This window comes from Amblyomma mixtum, chromosome 7 (assembly GCF_055824585.1).
Source record: "Amblyomma mixtum isolate Tamu chromosome 7, ASM5582458v1, whole genome shotgun sequence".
NCBI lineage: Eukaryota > Metazoa > Arthropoda > Arachnida > Ixodida > Ixodidae > Amblyomma > Amblyomma mixtum.
In genome coordinates this window covers 117,570,493-117,587,698 of record NC_143018.1, presented here as the reverse complement: position 1 = coordinate 117,587,698, position 17,206 = coordinate 117,570,493, and the positions used below count along the sequence as shown (strand labels likewise).

The following is a 17,206-nucleotide window of genomic DNA, read 5'->3' as shown; positions in this document are numbered from 1 at the left end:
TGGAACAGTTTATAATTTTCTATTGAATAAGTATTAGTTTATTCCGCTTACTCCAGATTCGCGCGAAATGCAAAGTATACCATTAGACTCGAGCGGTTACAAGCCGCAGTTGCAATGCTCCCAAGCGTTCCGCGTACAAACGATCATACTTTTTAGTCCGATTTGCTGCCGCTTAAAAGAAGACAGTGAGGTGATGCCAGCATTGGCGATGCAATTTACGCCAGCCATATGCATCCCTCACGGCGTTTCAGGATCGCGATAAGCTGACGCATCGCTTATCGCTCGCGCTCATGTACAGCCTTTGTCAAAAGTTTGGAGCCCACGGGGTGTGTTCCGGAGCCACACTGTGTGTTTCGTAATGCATCACCAGCAATCCAAATTTCCTGAAGGTAAGATGATTTCTGGTCCTGCCTCCTATAATGAATAGGGCTGCCACGAATGCTTCAGGAGTCCCACTACAAGGCTTAGAAAACCCCCTGGGCTCTAAACGTTTGACAAAGACTGTACATCACACAGCCAGCTCCTCCACTGCTGATTGTCAACTTCTAGCGGTGGCGCGCCCGGCTAAATGATCTTGTCGCTTGTACACCGAACGTTTGGGAGCACTGCAATCGCAACGCGCAAGCGGGCATGTCATGTGTTCTTTTTAATTATTATTATTTCGCAGCATCCGCAGTAGGGGGAAACTCTAGTATGTAATCGATGAAAAGTTAGAGATCATTCTATCGGACGTTTTCGGACCATTCTACAAATTTCTAAATGGAATTTTCTGCCGAACTTCGCTGCTTGCGAAATTGATTAACCAATCTCGACTAAGTATGCAGCTAAGCATAATACAAAATATAGTGTCAGTTGCTTCATACAACAGCCAGCAAACCGCATTTACTCGCGTCGCCCTGGAGGTCCTCGGCATAGTTTTAAACCTCGGCTCAATTTTGCTGGGGTACCCTCTATAAAGAGGGTGCCATATTACCCTCTTTATGGTACCCTCTCTATAGGGGTACCATATCAGAGTGAAAGTTACAGGACGTTATCAGTTTTCTGTTCAACACCGCGCTTTTTTTCTGAAAACCGCAGATGAGCACTCGTCCTGTATCAACTCCACGGTAGGTAGCTACACCGACATGTCTTTCTCCCTAACCTGTACTTCACGCCGTCGAGAACGCGCCAGAAGTGATGTCTCCGAAGCACCAATACCCACGCAGATTGTATAGCCCTCACATACCGTCGAATACAGCTAAAAAAAGAGACCTCGAAGGCCGCATGCTACAGGAGCGCTGCTGTTAAGCTTCTTTCCTTCTGCATACAACGGGATTCCTCGAGTCCTCCACCGCATTCTCCATCGAAAGCGGCCGGTTCTCGCTTTCACGTCTCTATTTCAAAAGGCACGGCCAAGTGATCCTTGCAAGTTCGGCCGAGATCCGGAAGAGCTTTTGTTGAGAAAGGACACGATGTAACAAGACATTTGACGTTAGCTGTGTATACGGAAACGTAAGCGGTTATTCTAATGTGCGCTTATTGTCCCGTGTAACCTGAACCAAATTCGAACTGCAGAGTGGTAGATTGAGAGCGTGTAATTCTAGGATTGTAGGCCTGCGCACCCAGTCCTGATATCCTTTCTTGGAAAGAGACAAAAAAGCATTGAGAGAGAGGTAAACAACAGATAAATGAAAACGAAGATTGTTTTGCTATAAGTACGGACAAGATTTTTTCGTTTTTTAAGTCTTTTTATATTCGCCGTACTAATCTTGCTTTTTATTTTAGGACGGTAGTTTCGGTTTTCGGTTCGGCGACTATTATTTCCGACAAACGATATAGTGACTTTTTCTTGGTCACTTAATATAGCAATCCTATGCGGTCAAAATCATTTAAGTCTACCTCGGGATTTCTGTCATCCTGAAGAATTTATTTAACAGTAATTAATGTGCAAATGGAAATATACAGAACTGTGCTTGCAGAAAAAATTTCTACCCTCATTAAAAAATAATTCAAGTTAAATGAGCTCACCACCAGATAAAAACGAAAGTTGAAGTTGAAGAACTACGCTCACAAGTTATAGTTGGGTTGTCACATAGCTCTCAGCTGTGTAGAGCGCGAGGGTTGGTCATCACCTGATGTGCGTGTTGACGGCAGCGATGCGAATTCTGCTCAATCGTCGCGGTAGGCAAAGCATACTTTTTAATGACGCCCATTCACCGTTTTGTGTTAATGAACTACATACATTTGGCTGACCTAATTAACCGACGAACTGCTCTAAGTAGGTAGTGATAGTGCAGAAACTGCTTACCTAGAAGACAGAGAGGAGATGATGCTTTCCGGTCTGCAGGGGCGTGTAATCTAGCGGAGCAATACCTGAAATCAGGCAACTGCGATGCATATCCAACAATACCATTGTTGCAAAACTGTGCCCCTACTTCTCTACTTATTTAATTTTAAACGTGAAATGAGTGAAACTCGCCTTCAGCAGCCAGTTAGGAATGCTTTGAAAGCCAAAAATACAGACCTCTTTCGGTTGAAGCCGAAATTCGGGAAGTTAATTCAGCGCACTTTTATCGTGTTTTTTTTTTTTGGGGGGGGGGGGGGAAGGGGGGAGGTTGAACCGAAATGTGCAATCCGTACCTATAAAGCAGCGCGTCAGTATTTCCTTACCAATGACTGCACTTGCACGCCACCTCCTGGCTTACGCCTTTGTGAGCCCACTGATGATGTTGCTAGTGGCCTCACTCTGGGAGTGCTGCTAGCCTCCATTCAACGCCTAAAAACAAACACTTCTCTTTGACACGACAGAATGTCGAACTCTTCGTTCTATAACCGGAAGGCTCTTCTTTGCATTGGTTGCTCGGCGGGCGCTTTCATCAAAGTGTGGAGGTCCAGCGTCACGACGAGAGTGTGCGAAGCAATTAATAGTTGGCCTCATGACAAAATCAGGACGGGCCCCAGTATCTCTTTCGGCCGTCTCCAGTATTCCTTCACGCCTGCGATGTACAACCTGCGTGAAGGGATTGCTGCCGCACACTAATCATGGTGGCTGGATCAAAGCCCATCGACTGAAGCTGCACCAAATATGTAGCGTTTAATACGGTCGTTTTAAAAGGGCCTACTACAGATGGAGTGGTCTGTCCGTCATGCTTCGGTGCTCGCTGTCATCGACGCTGCAGACAGCGGTGCACTGAAGCAAGCATATACATTGGGGATGTGATGGATCTGAATATAACTTGTAGACATCGAGTCTTTATTGCTTCTCCTTTAAACTTTAGGCGTTTTCGCTTACGCTGATTTCGATCACCAACAAAGAAAACGAGAGCAAGAGCATAGAACTGAATCACGCAAACCATGACCTGTTATTTGTTCAAGATAACTGAAAAGTAGCACATGTGATTTTCGCGTCTAAAACGCGACAACAGCTTTATTTAAGTGGTAACGAGCTCGTTTTAATTTCCTATATAGGAGCTCACACTTATGCGTTTTACCAGAGTCGTTTTCTTGTTCGCGTTTCTTAAGTCACTGATCGTGTATTGCGCGTCCCTTTTATAGTCTACCCACGTTTCGTCCACAGACGCCGCGCTCAGGTCATGTCGCTATCTCCATGTGCTGCGTTTGGAGACTCCGCGGCAACTGAATCAAGGGTGGTCACTTCCTACCATTCATGATTTCGTTTCTTTTTATCCAGCGATGAATCTGAGTGTGTAATCTTTGGTAACTAAAGCATGGCTTTCGATAACACACTTTCCATTGGGGCACTCACTTTGTGTCTTCAGTGAAATCGTTCAAGCAATCTGATGAACTTTTTGGGTTAGTTGAGGCATTTACTTCAGTCCCCTATTTGTTTAAGGTGTCTACAGAAAAAAGTGACTCCATGTGTTTACTTAACACGCGACGAAAGACAAGGTGGACGACGACGAAGGCAGCATGATACTTGGGACAGGTCGGCCGCGAATTTCCCTGGTTAAACACTTTTATTCTTGAGTTGATTTCACTTGGCAGCCAAACTTCCTGTCAACTTAAATTGGCTTAAACGTTACGGTGTGAATTATTTGTTTCCATGTCTATGCGCCTGTATTCGTCGTCGTTGCCCCTGTCTTTTGCTTTTATTTATGAAAAAAGCCGTCGAAACTGCGCAACCAAAAGGTCATCACGACGTCACATTTTTTTACTTTATTTGTTAATGCGCTTTCCCTCTCCTGTGGCTTCAGGAAACTTGTGTCTGGCTCTGTAGTGACGCCGGTACCAAACAGGACTTTCCCCACCAGCTGATTTACCGTGGATGGAACCACAAAACAGCTTCCGTACACAATCTGGGACCGGTACACAAACTCGGAGAGTGCTCGGACCGGTCGCAAACACCTTCAGGAGGCTTATATATGCAAAGTTAACGGCGGTGAAAATTAAATTGGGGGGGGGGGGGGGGGGGTGAATTTCGTGGCATTCGAACCTAGGACCGTTCTAATGTGAGACGGGCGCGCTACCCATAGGCCATAAATGCTGAACGGTTAAGGCATATAGGTGGACCTGGTGAATGCGTTGTGGTCTTTGAGTTGGTGCCATTTCTTAAGGACACGTACTGATGCGTGCATAGTTAATTAGGACAATGCTAAGTAGGGATTAGGTAATTCAACCAGAATGATTCTATTTTTGAGATGGTTTATTGTACTTGAACGGTTTCAGGCATGTGTGTGTATGAAGTATTGACGTGTAAGGTGTGATTCGGGCGTTGTTAATCAGGGAAACAGAGAGAGAGAGAGAGAGAGAGAGAGAGAGGAGCAAAAACCGGCCCCGAGGCCGCCAAGTTTGCCGCCGCGTGGTGATGATACAATGTTTTGCAAGTAGAGCTCTTCTGTCAGGCGGACAGTTTGCACCAGCCCGCGCGGTGCGCCGAGGGGCCCAGCGATATCCTACGCCTCGAGAGAACGCGGAGCTGCCCCCCCCCCCCTCCCCTCCTCCTGGCGTAGCTGGAGATAGGGGCTGCCGCTTAGCGGCTGCGGTCCGATAGTGCTATTGCGCTCTACTCTGAAAGGCCAAACTTAAGCGTCTTCCCAGTCTTTTCTCCACTTCAGCTCATCAGTTTCTTAACGAATAAACTCACGGAAAGATCAAATGACTCATCGGTAGCACTCAGCTCGATTTCGGCGCATACTTTTCGCGCACTTGACGATTTGGACAGGTGTACGCCTTCAAGTGCGTACACCTTGACATTCAGGCCGCCATCCTTTCCTCTAACCACCGAAATCATTTTCAATAACGCTGTGTTTTTGCCTTCAACGCAGGACTCTGTTCAATCCTAAGCATAGTTCCGAATGTTACGAGCGATTTTTGGTATAAGATTAAACTCTTTGCAGGGACGGCCATATTTGAGCCATTTTTTTTAACTTAAAAGTTTAAGTGAATATTTGCCTCATATTTCGTCACCACTTTCGTTCTCGTCTCTTTTTGTTGCTACTTTTCTTTTATTTGTTGTGCACAAACCGGACTGCAGAAAGCGAATCGGAATCAGCGAACTAAGCCAATCGGGTTTCAGATAAACAGCGGCAGGAATATTTCCGCTCAAAAGCTTCCATAGCCTAGCAAACACGTTGCCCCGTCTTTTAAATAAGTTTCATGCTGCAAAAGTTGATCTATCACGAGCATGCCACAAAGATATACAAGATGTATGTGCTACTTTTTAGATTTCATCATGCTTTCAGTGCTTCTTTATCTCTTTCGTTCCGTAAAGTGTTGACCTGATTTGAATAACCCAATTCCTGTTTTTCATGCCGCTTTTTTCCTGCTACCTTTTTGTTGCCACTTTTTGTGTGCACTTCATTCTTTTTTATTCTGTCCAATAATGCGCCAAACCATTTTTTACAACTTTTTTTTTGCAGTTTGGGATGCTACTTGTGTAGGAAATTTCCACGTTACCTGCTGCCCTGCAATGTCGGGGCCGAAGGTCATGTCAAGCCACAATTTCGGCCTTTTTTCCCTCTACCCTCACCATGTGTAGATTGGAAATAAATAAATTGAATTGAATTGAATATTTTTCTTCTTGGCTGTTTGAATGCCCTATCACAAGCGGTAAACAAAGTGCTTTCTCCAAGAGTTGCATGCAGTACAGATAATCGCAAGCTGATTCGAGCACAGCATAAAAAGTAAACAACTTTTTTCAGGCTTACATGCTCATGTAAACAATGCCCTCAGTGCAGCTAGAGGTAAAATCCTTTGAACGCCAAATGTATCGTAAAGCCAAGATGCGTTAACGTCTTACCGAAGTTATTAGGTCCGCGATTCTTTGAGATTAGCAGAGTCAGTGATTGTGCACCAAGTGGCATCGTCATCAACAGCTCGCAAAGAAAAGGTAGAAGATTCGAACGAGATGAAAACGTGAGCTCTCACCTATTATTGCCGGTCAAGCAAAAAGGACAGCCTTGTTTGAACCGGAAAGCTGTGATGTGGACTGTGCGGCTAGAGGGCGGGCCACGGCGCGTGAACCACGCCGCTACGGTCATCGACGGCAAACTCTACTCCTTCGGTGGCTACTGCACGGGCGAGGACTACGACTCCCGCAAGCCAATCGATGTGCACGTCCTCAACACGCTGTCCCTACGGTGGTCTTTGCTGCCGCTGACCCAACCGCAAACCCACGACGTGCCCTTCCAGAGGTACGGCCACACAGTGGTCGCTTACGGCGAGAGCGCCTACCTCTGGGGTGGTCGGGACAACCGCGGACCCTGTCACGTCGTCTACCGATTTGACACCAACACCACGACTTGGAGCAGCCCGAGCGTGCACGGGCCCGTTCCAGGAGCGCACTACGGTCACTCGGCGTGCGTCTTGGGACAGCGGATGTATGTCTTCGGCGGCTTCGAGGAGGACAGGTTGTCGCTGACCGTGCACTCTCTCCACCTGGAGACCATGCAGTGGGAGCACGTGACCACTCAAGGCCAACCTCCACCGTGGCGTTTCTTCCACTCGGCGTCGGTCATTGGGAACCGGATGTACGTGTGGGGCGGCCAGGGCAACAATGACGGGCCGTACAACTTGCAAGGCAACGTCTTTAACAACCGCATCGCATTTCTGGACACAGCCACTTCGTGCTGGATGCATCCGTCGACCGAGGGCACGCCGCCTGTGGGGCGCCGAAGTCACTCAGCCTTCGAGCACAAGGGACAGCTGTACATCTTCGGAGGCTACAACGAGCTACTCGCGCGCCATTTTGCAGACGTCCATAAATATGATCCCAAGAACTCGTCCTGGAGCCAGGTGAAGATTCACAAGGAAGGACCCTGCGCCAGGAGGCGCCAGTGCTGCTGCATAGTAGGAGACCGGCTGTTCCTCTTCGGAGGCAGAAGTCCGGAACCCGTTCAGAGGAGTGGGCAGCATGTCGATGGGTCAGAGGGCGAGACGGCCTTCATTGATCACTCTGATCTGCACGTTCTCGACTTCGCACCTACGCTGAAGACCCTCTCCCTAGTCGCCGTCATCGATGCTCGCTTGGACATCGACCACTTGCCGCAGGAGATCAGGAGCGAGATCAGCGCCATGACGACGAACAACGACATCTCGCGGCCGTCACTGTCGGCAGGTTGATGCTTCCTGAAAAATGCGATAGCGTGCCTTCCGCAAAATCGCTGGTAAAAGTGGCGCATATATGTACGTATCTGGCCATCGAGTTTTCTATCAGGCGCCTTGTAACTTATATGGTTCTCGTGGTTCAGCAATCTATGACGACTGACTCGATTCCAGCCCGCACTGTGAATAGGGCGCTATACAAAATTGATCAGTTCCAGCCTTTACCGCAGGTAGGGACCTCAAATAAAAAACGTCAATCCAATATGTCCGCTACTCTCTCCATAAAATGTGCCGCTGCTGTGGCTCAGTGGTTGTGGCGCTCGGCTGCTGACCCGAAAGTCGCCGGTTCGATCCCGGCCGCAGCAGTCGCATTTTCGATGGAGGCGAAACGGTAGCAGCGCGTGTACTGTGCGGTATCAATTCACATTAAAGAAGCCCAGGTGGTGTAAATTATCTGGAGCCCTTCACAACGGCGTCCCTCATAGCCGGAGTCGCTTTTGGATGTTAAACGCCATTAAGCGCAAATTTAGTAAACCTAATCTTAAAAACAGCGAACGTTAGATATCACTGCGGCTAACCGCATTGGAGGAATGCGAAAGCGTTGACGCCTCCTCGGCACTCGTCGCCCCCTTTGCCTTGATTGCGACGTGCCGTCGGCATGCTACTTACTCAACACCCCCAAAACTTACTGGAAATCTTTTTGTCTGACATATACTATTTCGCGGGCACAATTAATCATTAACACTTATCGATCACTTATCAATTCATTATCCATTACTCATCGATCAGTTATCGATCGCATATAATTTATCAATCAGTTGTCAATCACTTATCGATCAATTATGATCACTCATATGTCACTTATCGATTCTACATTTTTCACATAATCATTCCAATTACATAATTCACCTTAATTTACGTATAATTCAACTTAATTCACATAAATTCAGTACACTGTACCCTTATTTCGCATTATCACAGTACTCCACCTTAATGAACAATTAATCACCATATTCCTCTTTAACTGACTCGTGACGTTTCTATGCTTATTAATTATTGATTGGATCTCGATTAACTCAACGTTTCCCCTCATTTCATTTCGGTACTCATCTGGGACATTCCAATTTGGCGCGGTACGTTGGCTCCGCCCACACTTCCGGTCACGTGACACTTCACGTGGTGCTACACTTCCGGTGTTTCAAATTTGCCGCCACTTTTACCCTGACCACGCCCGCTTTTGCACATTTTTGGCTCTAGCCCTACCCCTACCCCTAGCCCTTACTAAAGTGAACTAGAATGGGGCATTATGCGCACTGCAAGGCAGCTCCATGTGGAGCGTCGACGCCGCGAATGTCGAATGCCTGCCACTTCGCGGCGGCAACACGAGGTGCCGCCACGGTAGACTTCACGGCAGGGTTCGCCGTTGCGCCGTAGTCACCGCGTGCTCTTAGCGTTCTGTTTTGCGTTGCTGTGTGCGTTGTTTGTGCGTAAACTTGTGCTTGAAGTGTTTCACCAAAACTTGTAGTGGGCAAAGGTGATGCGTAGTTACGGTAGAAATAATAAGCCAAAAATAGAAACTAAAAGGCTAAAGAAAAAAGTGCTTGGCGCTTTCTACTTCTGAGCCTTTCAGGACAAGCACGAGATAAACGAGGACCGCCTCATGGGCTGTGGTGGGAATCGGGATTTTGTGTTTTTTTGTCCATTCATGCTTTTCGTTTGTGCATGTCTTTACTTGAGCGCAAGTGTCTGCTGACGAGTTTTAAGGGTTGTGTAGCTGGGCTACTCGGAAAAAGCTGATAGCGGATGGAATAGCTCCAAAACAAGGTGAGCGAAGAAAGACGAAGATACGCAACACGAGCGCACTCTCACATCAGTTTTTAACGTAAAAACACTAAATTTAATAGCGAAGGTGCATGTCATCTAACAGAGACTAGTCCGCAAGGGGGGGGGGGGGTGCTCCTGATTCACCACGCGACTTATGATATGGTTTAACAACTATGTTTTGAAATTGCTCTGTGTATGTGCTGTAGGCACTGTAAGGTCACATGAATTGTGTGATATATTTATTCTCCTCATTAAAAAAAAAGTGCTGCTTTTTATTCAGTGCTTATGTGTGTGTCTTTGTTTCTTGTTCGTCATGTTCTCGTGCTATTGCAGTCAGAGTAAATCGACTAAAAGCATTCTTTTTGGCGGGCTGTGGTTTTCCGAAGAGAGAAGGCACACATATTCCTCTCTTCTTTTCTCCCAAGGGATCAACAAAGATTGGCCGCATTAAGCCGTATTTCCTTTGTCTGAGATTTTCATTTTTTGTATGTATTTTGTGCTCTCCCCCTCGGTTTGCAGAGGGCGCCATATTGAAGGTACCAGGGTACATGCGTCAACCCAAAAATGGCTGTGCCTCAACTCAGCTGAGCCAGGATAGAAATAGAGAGAGCTCTATTAAGCACGTTTAGGCATGGCTGAGCTTTGGTTCAGCTTTATTGTTTCAAGACTTCAGCGAGAGCAAATTGTTTCAGCGAGAGCAAACCACGTGATGCATGACGCACCAAAATTGCAAGAGCGAGCGTCGAGAGCGGTGGTCGGCGCAGCGGGGGACGTGACTGCCAAGCGCGCAGCTATGGCGTCCATGAAGAAGATCAAGGCACCTGCCACGCGGGGTTTTGTACACGAGACGCGCCTCCCGTTAGAGGTCAAATCTAAGATCCAGATGACCTTCAGGTACAGCATGGGAGAAGTAGAGCTTTTCGCACTGAAAGAGTAGCGAGTTATGACGGCTAACACCCCTGTCAAACCAGAAAATTTAATGTCATTCTCATCGAATGACATTGGCTCCTAGTGTCATTAATCGGCTGCTGCACGGGAGCATATAATGTCGTTAGGTTCGAATGTCATTCGCCGTCGAATGAGCTTGGAGAACTCATTCGCATTCGATCTCGAACCGAATGCTTGCTCTGGACACCAGATATGCAGCAGAAACAAGCGACGCGACAAAATAATAAGCGCACTGCCAAACTTAGAAACTATTTATTTAGTTCTGCTAAAGAAAATGTTAATTTTGGTGTGGACCTGTTCACAGTAGAGGCTCTTGTGGATAGTTATTGCTGTCGGTCTCAGCAGCAGCCAACGCAAGCAGCGAGCGTGAAGCAGGGCGCTTCCCGCGGCCGACGATCATTTTAGGTTGCGTGTTTCTTTCCAGTTGGTGTCGATGTTCGTTTAGCTCCGAAGTACTGAAAGATGCAGCTGAGCAGTTCACCTTTTGGAAGTCACTTCCACGCTCCGCGCTCCTGCTCGCGCCGACGTGTCAGCCATTTTGTCTGTTTACATTTATCGAATATGTGGTTAACTTTGTACTTGGCTTGGCTTCTGATCGCTAGAGTGCTGCAGAATAGCCGGAAAAGATATCTTAAGCTTATAATTTTTCACAGAAATGTTCTCACTGACTCTTGAAACACTGCACAACAATTTCAAACATCTCATGCAAGCTGGCGTCTTTCAATTGCACCATTTTTTAAGCATGAAATGCTTTTAGCTCCCGTTGTCGGCAGTGTGGTGACGTCACGCCGAGACCGAGAGCCAACATCCGGGCACTGAATTCTACTCATCCGGGCACTGAATTCTACTCATCCGGGCACTGAATTCTGCTCATCCGGGCTCTGAAACGAGAACATCCGGGCACCGTACGAGATACAACGAGTTTCAACGAGACTCTCTAAACCCTCCTACGGGACCGGCATACAAGCACCGGTTGCTCTCCAAACGAGTCACAAAAATTAACTGCTCAAGTGTCTTCTCAATGTTCATCAAGATATCACTCGAGCTGTGCATTTGATAATGCACGGAATTATAATTTCCGATTTCTAATAACGCGTGCGAAAAGCACATTAATGCCACGATACACTTCGTTGTCATACGTGATCTCTTAGGGGCTTCGCGCATCGAAGCAAAGCCGCGCAGGCGTACAGGGACCCGGGGGAGGAGCTTCGTGTCGTCTGCTACCGCGCTGGCGCGCACCTCGTTTGCACCTCGCTTGAGGTGCGCGCAGCGCTGTTGCAGACGACACGAAGCTCCTGCCCCGGGCCCCTGTGCGCCTGCGCGGCTTTGCTTCGATGCGCGAACGCGCCGGATCCGCTGGCGCTCCGTGGAGCGCGGCCACGCGGAGCTGTGTTCACACTTAGAGTGGACCACCCTGTACATTCTTGTCAGGCCTGCGTCTCGTCGTGCCCGCGTACGCTTCTGCATCGTCCTGGATTTCAATGCCGCCACCGTCACAGCTGCTTAAGCCGAGCAATGGAGCCTGTGTTAGGCCCGTAAACATTTCATGCTTACTCCTCTACTCTCGGTTACGGGAGAGGCGCAATTTTTTTTTCACTGATCGCCACTGCCATCATTCTCGAATGACATTATTTTTTACCATGTAGCACCGAAAGAGACCGAATAACATTCGACGGTTCGAATGACATTAAATCTGCTAGTCTGACAGGGGTATAAGGTCAGGCTTGCGGCAGCTTGTGCTCATCAGTCAACAGATGTGATGCGAAAAGGCGGAAGAGGAGCGCACGGAGAGCCCGTGAATCGGCACAAATCGAGAGGACCGCAAGAAAGGGCATCGCGAGGACACCGGAGAACAAGGGTTGCCAGGCGCTAAACTCGAAAAAGAGCCACAAAATCGCAGAATTAGCCAGGAAGTAGCCAACCTGCCGGCGAAGTGTCAAAAGTAGCCAAAAATAGCGCCAAAGTTGCAGAAAAGTGTCACCAGACGTATAAAAGTCGCAAGAAATTTATAATTATATGACGCACGATAACCGTGGATGCAAATAAATTTGAAGTATAAAAATATCACTAATCAAATGAAAGGAAATACATGAACATCATGGGACAGAGGCACGGAAACACGCGAGGAATTGCAGAAGGGAGAGGTGTGGGAAAAGTTTATAGGTCTTTTTTCTCTCCAGAGGAGAAATAATTTGAATTCCTAAGCCACAGCCAAAACAATTTTAATTGTCATATATATTATTATAGGGTTATTCGTTTTCGGGTTTTATATTTTCCCAAACTCGGGGGGTAAAAATCAGGGCGTAATTTTTCGGCTTGATAATAGGGGAGAAATCGTTTTTTCATGGAAAAACTTTGAAATTCGAGTTTCATCGTGTTAAATTTGCAAACTAATAATTTATTCGATTTGCTCTAACCGGTGGGTAACAATAAGGGCTATATTCTGGGCTGCTTAAATTTCAAGAAAGTATTGCAAAATTTGCCGTTTCTTTGGTAATTAATTATTACTCGCAGTGAGAGGCAACGGTCAGTTGTGAGAAAAGAAACATTTTATTCACAAGGGCTGGTCATCCATGTTCTACACGTCCTTATTAACATACTTAATCATCTGCATGCGCAACATCTCTGCTTCCATCCGAGACCTGTCTGATCTCTGCAGGTACCTTAGCTGAGAGAACGTTCGCTCAACGTCACAGTGGACATTAGCTAGGCACAACGACAACGCTGCATTTCCTAGCCTTGGGTAACGCAAAGTTCAGCCGTTCCAATAGTCCATCACTTCAACACCTTCATTTGTGGGACTTGCTTCCAGCAAATACTGGTTAAACTCCTCGCGGAGCGAGCCTACATCGTCCATCACGGAAATAAGGAGAGGTCGGTAGTCATCAAACGACTGACTCAGCAGCCGCTTCTGGAACGGATCGAGTATGGCTCCCAGTTTCCACAATGTCAACTGGTTTTCTTCTTTGTATGAGACGTTCCGTTTCAAAGTGCAGTCCCATTTTGTGGAGATTTTGGCACTGTCTTGTCTCGCTGTCGGCCGCCTTGGCCGCCTCTCGTCTGCGCGCCGACTGGAGGCATAGCAATTCCGTGGGCACAATGATTTCAGAAATAGGGAAAAATCAGGTTTTACCCGAAAACGCACAACCTATATATATATATATATATATATATATATATAGTTCCAGGAGGTCTTGTCGTTCAATGGGCCAGGAAGACTTGTAGAAGAAGGGGTCACAACCTTGCAATTATCTTAATTCAATACCGACAGTTTCGGACGGAGGACCGTCCTTCCTCACGGACGGTCCTCCGTCCGAAACTGTCGGTATTAAATTAAGATAATTGCAAGGTTGTGACCCCTTCTTCTACATATATATATATATATATATATATATATATATATATATATATATATATATATATATATATATATATATATATATAAGGCATGCGTGGCATTATTCTTTGCAAGAAATTTCTTCACTGCTTAGTAAACAAGGGCATGATTTGGTCCGCCTATTTTTTCCCCGTTTTTCTCCGGTGATTTTTTTTCAGCTATCTGTGGCAAACATCAGACTGATCGCCACGTGCAGTTCATATACAGGGTGTTTCCTTTAGCCGTTTAGAGATTTTATTTAAAAAGCCGCTGCCAGTATCGTCACATTCGCCTTCACAGAATATATATTCGGCTGGGCGGACACAGGAAAAGTGCATAGCGGTCAAGTTTATTTAATTAATTGGCCAAATTTTTCTAATTATCTTATTAACCCTTCACTCTACGCTGCATATTGCAAATGCCATATTGAAGACTGTCAAGATTTAAGGCTGATACAATTTACAGCATGTCCCTAAGTGCAACAGATATTCAGGTATCCGCGATTGAATTTTCAGAATTTTCGGATCCGATTCGGGAACTGAACGCTCAGAGGTCGCCACAAATCCCACTCATGATACTTCGTAAGAGATTGACGAAATGATGACGAAAACCGAAGGCACCAAGGCTCGTTCCGACTGCGGCAGGCAGACGCTCGCGTAAAGCGCATAATCACTGCCTCTGTGAGGAGCACGCGCTTTTTTTTCTTCATTGGCATTGAACTAAGAGGCACGTTTCCTGCCGTCAGCGGATTCGAAAATGCAGCAAGAAATAACCTGCAATATTTCCCTTTCCGCTCTGGCTCGGACAAGAAAGTCCTGGTGGCTTATCGGCTTGCAATTTATTATTTTAGAGCGCAGCTCTTTGGCGTCCGTTCCTGGGTTTCGCGTCGTCGTCGGCGTTGTCGTCGGCCTCGTAACCAGCTCCGCCCCCCTTTCATCCCCCCAGCGCTAGCAGCGACCGACTGATACCGCTGGATGCCGCTGACGCCGCTAGAGAGTCAAGATAACGTGACTGCATAGAACACCGTCGCCGCCATGCAGAAAGAGGAGGAAAGGGTCCCCCCCCCCTGTTCTTGTTTGGCGGATAGGGTGCTCTTCAGTTGCCGACGCGCCGGTTATTTCACGTAGGCCCCGGCACGTCGACGAATACGTGACCACCTTCCCACGGCTCGACCTGGTTCTTAGCGCTGCGGAAGCGAGGGTATCATATTGTTTGTGTCGGCATCGGCGGCGTTGTCCCTGAAACCAACTCCGCAGCTGGGGTTGACTCACTATCGGCGTCAGCGGCATCAGTCAGTCGCTGCTACCTCTTCCCTCCTTCCTTTATCGTGTTGTCCGCTTGCTGCGCGCGCTTCTGCCCCCATCGTTTGCCGCTGGGTGTACACGCCGCCCCCCTCCCCCCTCTTCCTGCGAGTCTCCGGTTGTCAAAGCGCCGGCTCGAACTTAATTCCTTTCTTCGCTCCTCCTCCAATGCAACCCCTGTGCGGTGGCAATCAGAGAGCCAGATTGGTGGCGGCGGATCTGTATATGTGCACCGCCCGAGCCGAAATTGCCGCTGCCGTTCGCCCTGTGCGGTGGCAATCAGAGAGCCAGATCGGTGGCGGCGGATCTGTATATGTGCACCGCCCGAGCCGAAATTGCCGCTGCCGTTCGCCACTGCGAAATTATCTGCCAGTTCTTTCTGAGCCATGAGCGAGACGACCGATGGAAGTCCTCCGTCCGCTGCTGCTGCTGCTGCTGCTGCTAAACGAGCTGCCAGAGCAGAGGCCCAGCGCCGTCGCCGTCAGAATCCAGAGGTGCGTGCCGCCGAAGCAGAAGCTTACCGTCGCCGCCGTCGGGATGATCCAGGAGTACGCGTCGCCGAAGCAGAGGCTAAGCGCCGCCGTCGAGAGCAACCAGCAGTAAGCAAGGCTGAAGCAGAAGCTCATCGCCGCCGCCGAGAAGTCGAACATACCGGGTGTCCCAGCTAACTTGAACCAAGGGTTTAAAAATGAAATATTGGAGTCAGGAGAGTGAAACTACCTGCATATTGGTGATAGGCATTTGGCGCACCACGGGAAATTTTTTGTATCGCAATTACTTAACTAGTAATTAAGATATTTTTTTTTAAATTTTTTAATATTGACTTTAGACACTAAATGTGATTCGCAAAGTTGGAGAGCACTTTCAGAAACCCGCATTCCATTATTCGCCATAAAGAAAACCTTACGTGTACCTCTTTTTCCGAGCTCGAAAGAAAGCCCGCGAAATACAAAAAAAATCACGTGACGAGCACATTTGCGCGTCGCGATCGTGCTGCTCTCAACCGTGCTTTCAGTGAACGAAATCAGCTCCGGCCTTTATTCGACGGCCCCGTTGCAGCGGCAGGCCGATATCTTGGCGGGGGTTTTTCGTCCGCGTCAGCTAGTTGGCACCCGGCGACGACGACTTAGTCCCAATCTGATAAGATACTGAGATGGCGAGTCTGCTTTGTCACTCAGAAGCAAAAGAGAAATACAGGGAATAATGTTTCGCCGCGAGGTGTTGGCGGCTGTGTGTTGCAGTTTCCTAATGAGGATTTTGAAAGCTGGAAGCAGCGGTGAAGCACAGTTTGTCGTGTGCTCTTCTTATGCCACTCTCATGCGAGACTGAATCTTTGGTGTAGTGATTACTAGCACTGCAGACATGCCGTTTACAAATGAAGAGAAAGCAGACATGGTTCTGGCTCTAGGTGCATGTCATGGGAACAGAAGGCGCGCTGCAGACCTTATGCAACAATGGCACCCAGGCAGGCGGCCAAGTTCAGTAACGATCCTGCGTGCCTTCGAGACGCTGCGACGGATGGGCAGTTTTACGTCCACACGACACAGAGCACCTGTTTTTGACGAGGACTTCGAGACGCATATTTTATCGCTGTTCGCTCTGGAACCCCAAGCAAGCGTGCGCAGCGTGAGCGAGGATACCGGAGTCTCCAGGTCATCAGTTTGGCGAATACTGCGCAAACACCGCCTGCATCCGTACCACGTACAGCTTCATCAAAATCTGTTGCCACGGGACTTCCAAAACAGGACCGATTTTGCTAATTGGATTCTGATAAAGATGCAGGACGACCCGGATTTTTTGAACAAAGTGATATGGAGTGACGAAGCTAGTTTTTCGCGCAATTCACAGGTGAACCTGCACAATGCTCATTACTGGAGCGATTCAAATCCCTACTGGGTTTTACAGACGCAGCACCAGTACCAGTGGTCATTTAGTGTTTGGTGTGGACTTTTCGACGGTACTTTGATCGGGCCTGTGTTTTTCGACCAGACGCTGACAGCAGATCGCTACACCAATGATATCCTCAGAGGACCCGTTGACGACTTCCTTTCGGATCTACCGCTCGCCAGGGCCACAAATGTGTGGTTTCAACACGATGGCGCCCCCGCGCACAGCAGCGCCAAGGCTCGGACCTGGCTCGACGCAGCGTTCCCGCAGAAATGGATAGGACGACTAGGTCCCGTGAACTGGCCAGCCAGGTCTCCTGATATGACAC

At 47.9% G+C, this 17,206-nt stretch overlaps 1 pseudogene; it reads left to right on the top strand.

Moving 5' to 3' along the window:
* Nucleotides 1-6,420: 6,420 nt before the first annotated feature.
* LOC149337302 (kelch domain-containing protein 3 pseudogene) lies at nt 6,421-7,560 on the top strand (annotated as a pseudogene).
* The last annotated feature ends 9,646 nt before the right edge of the window (nt 7,561-17,206 follow it).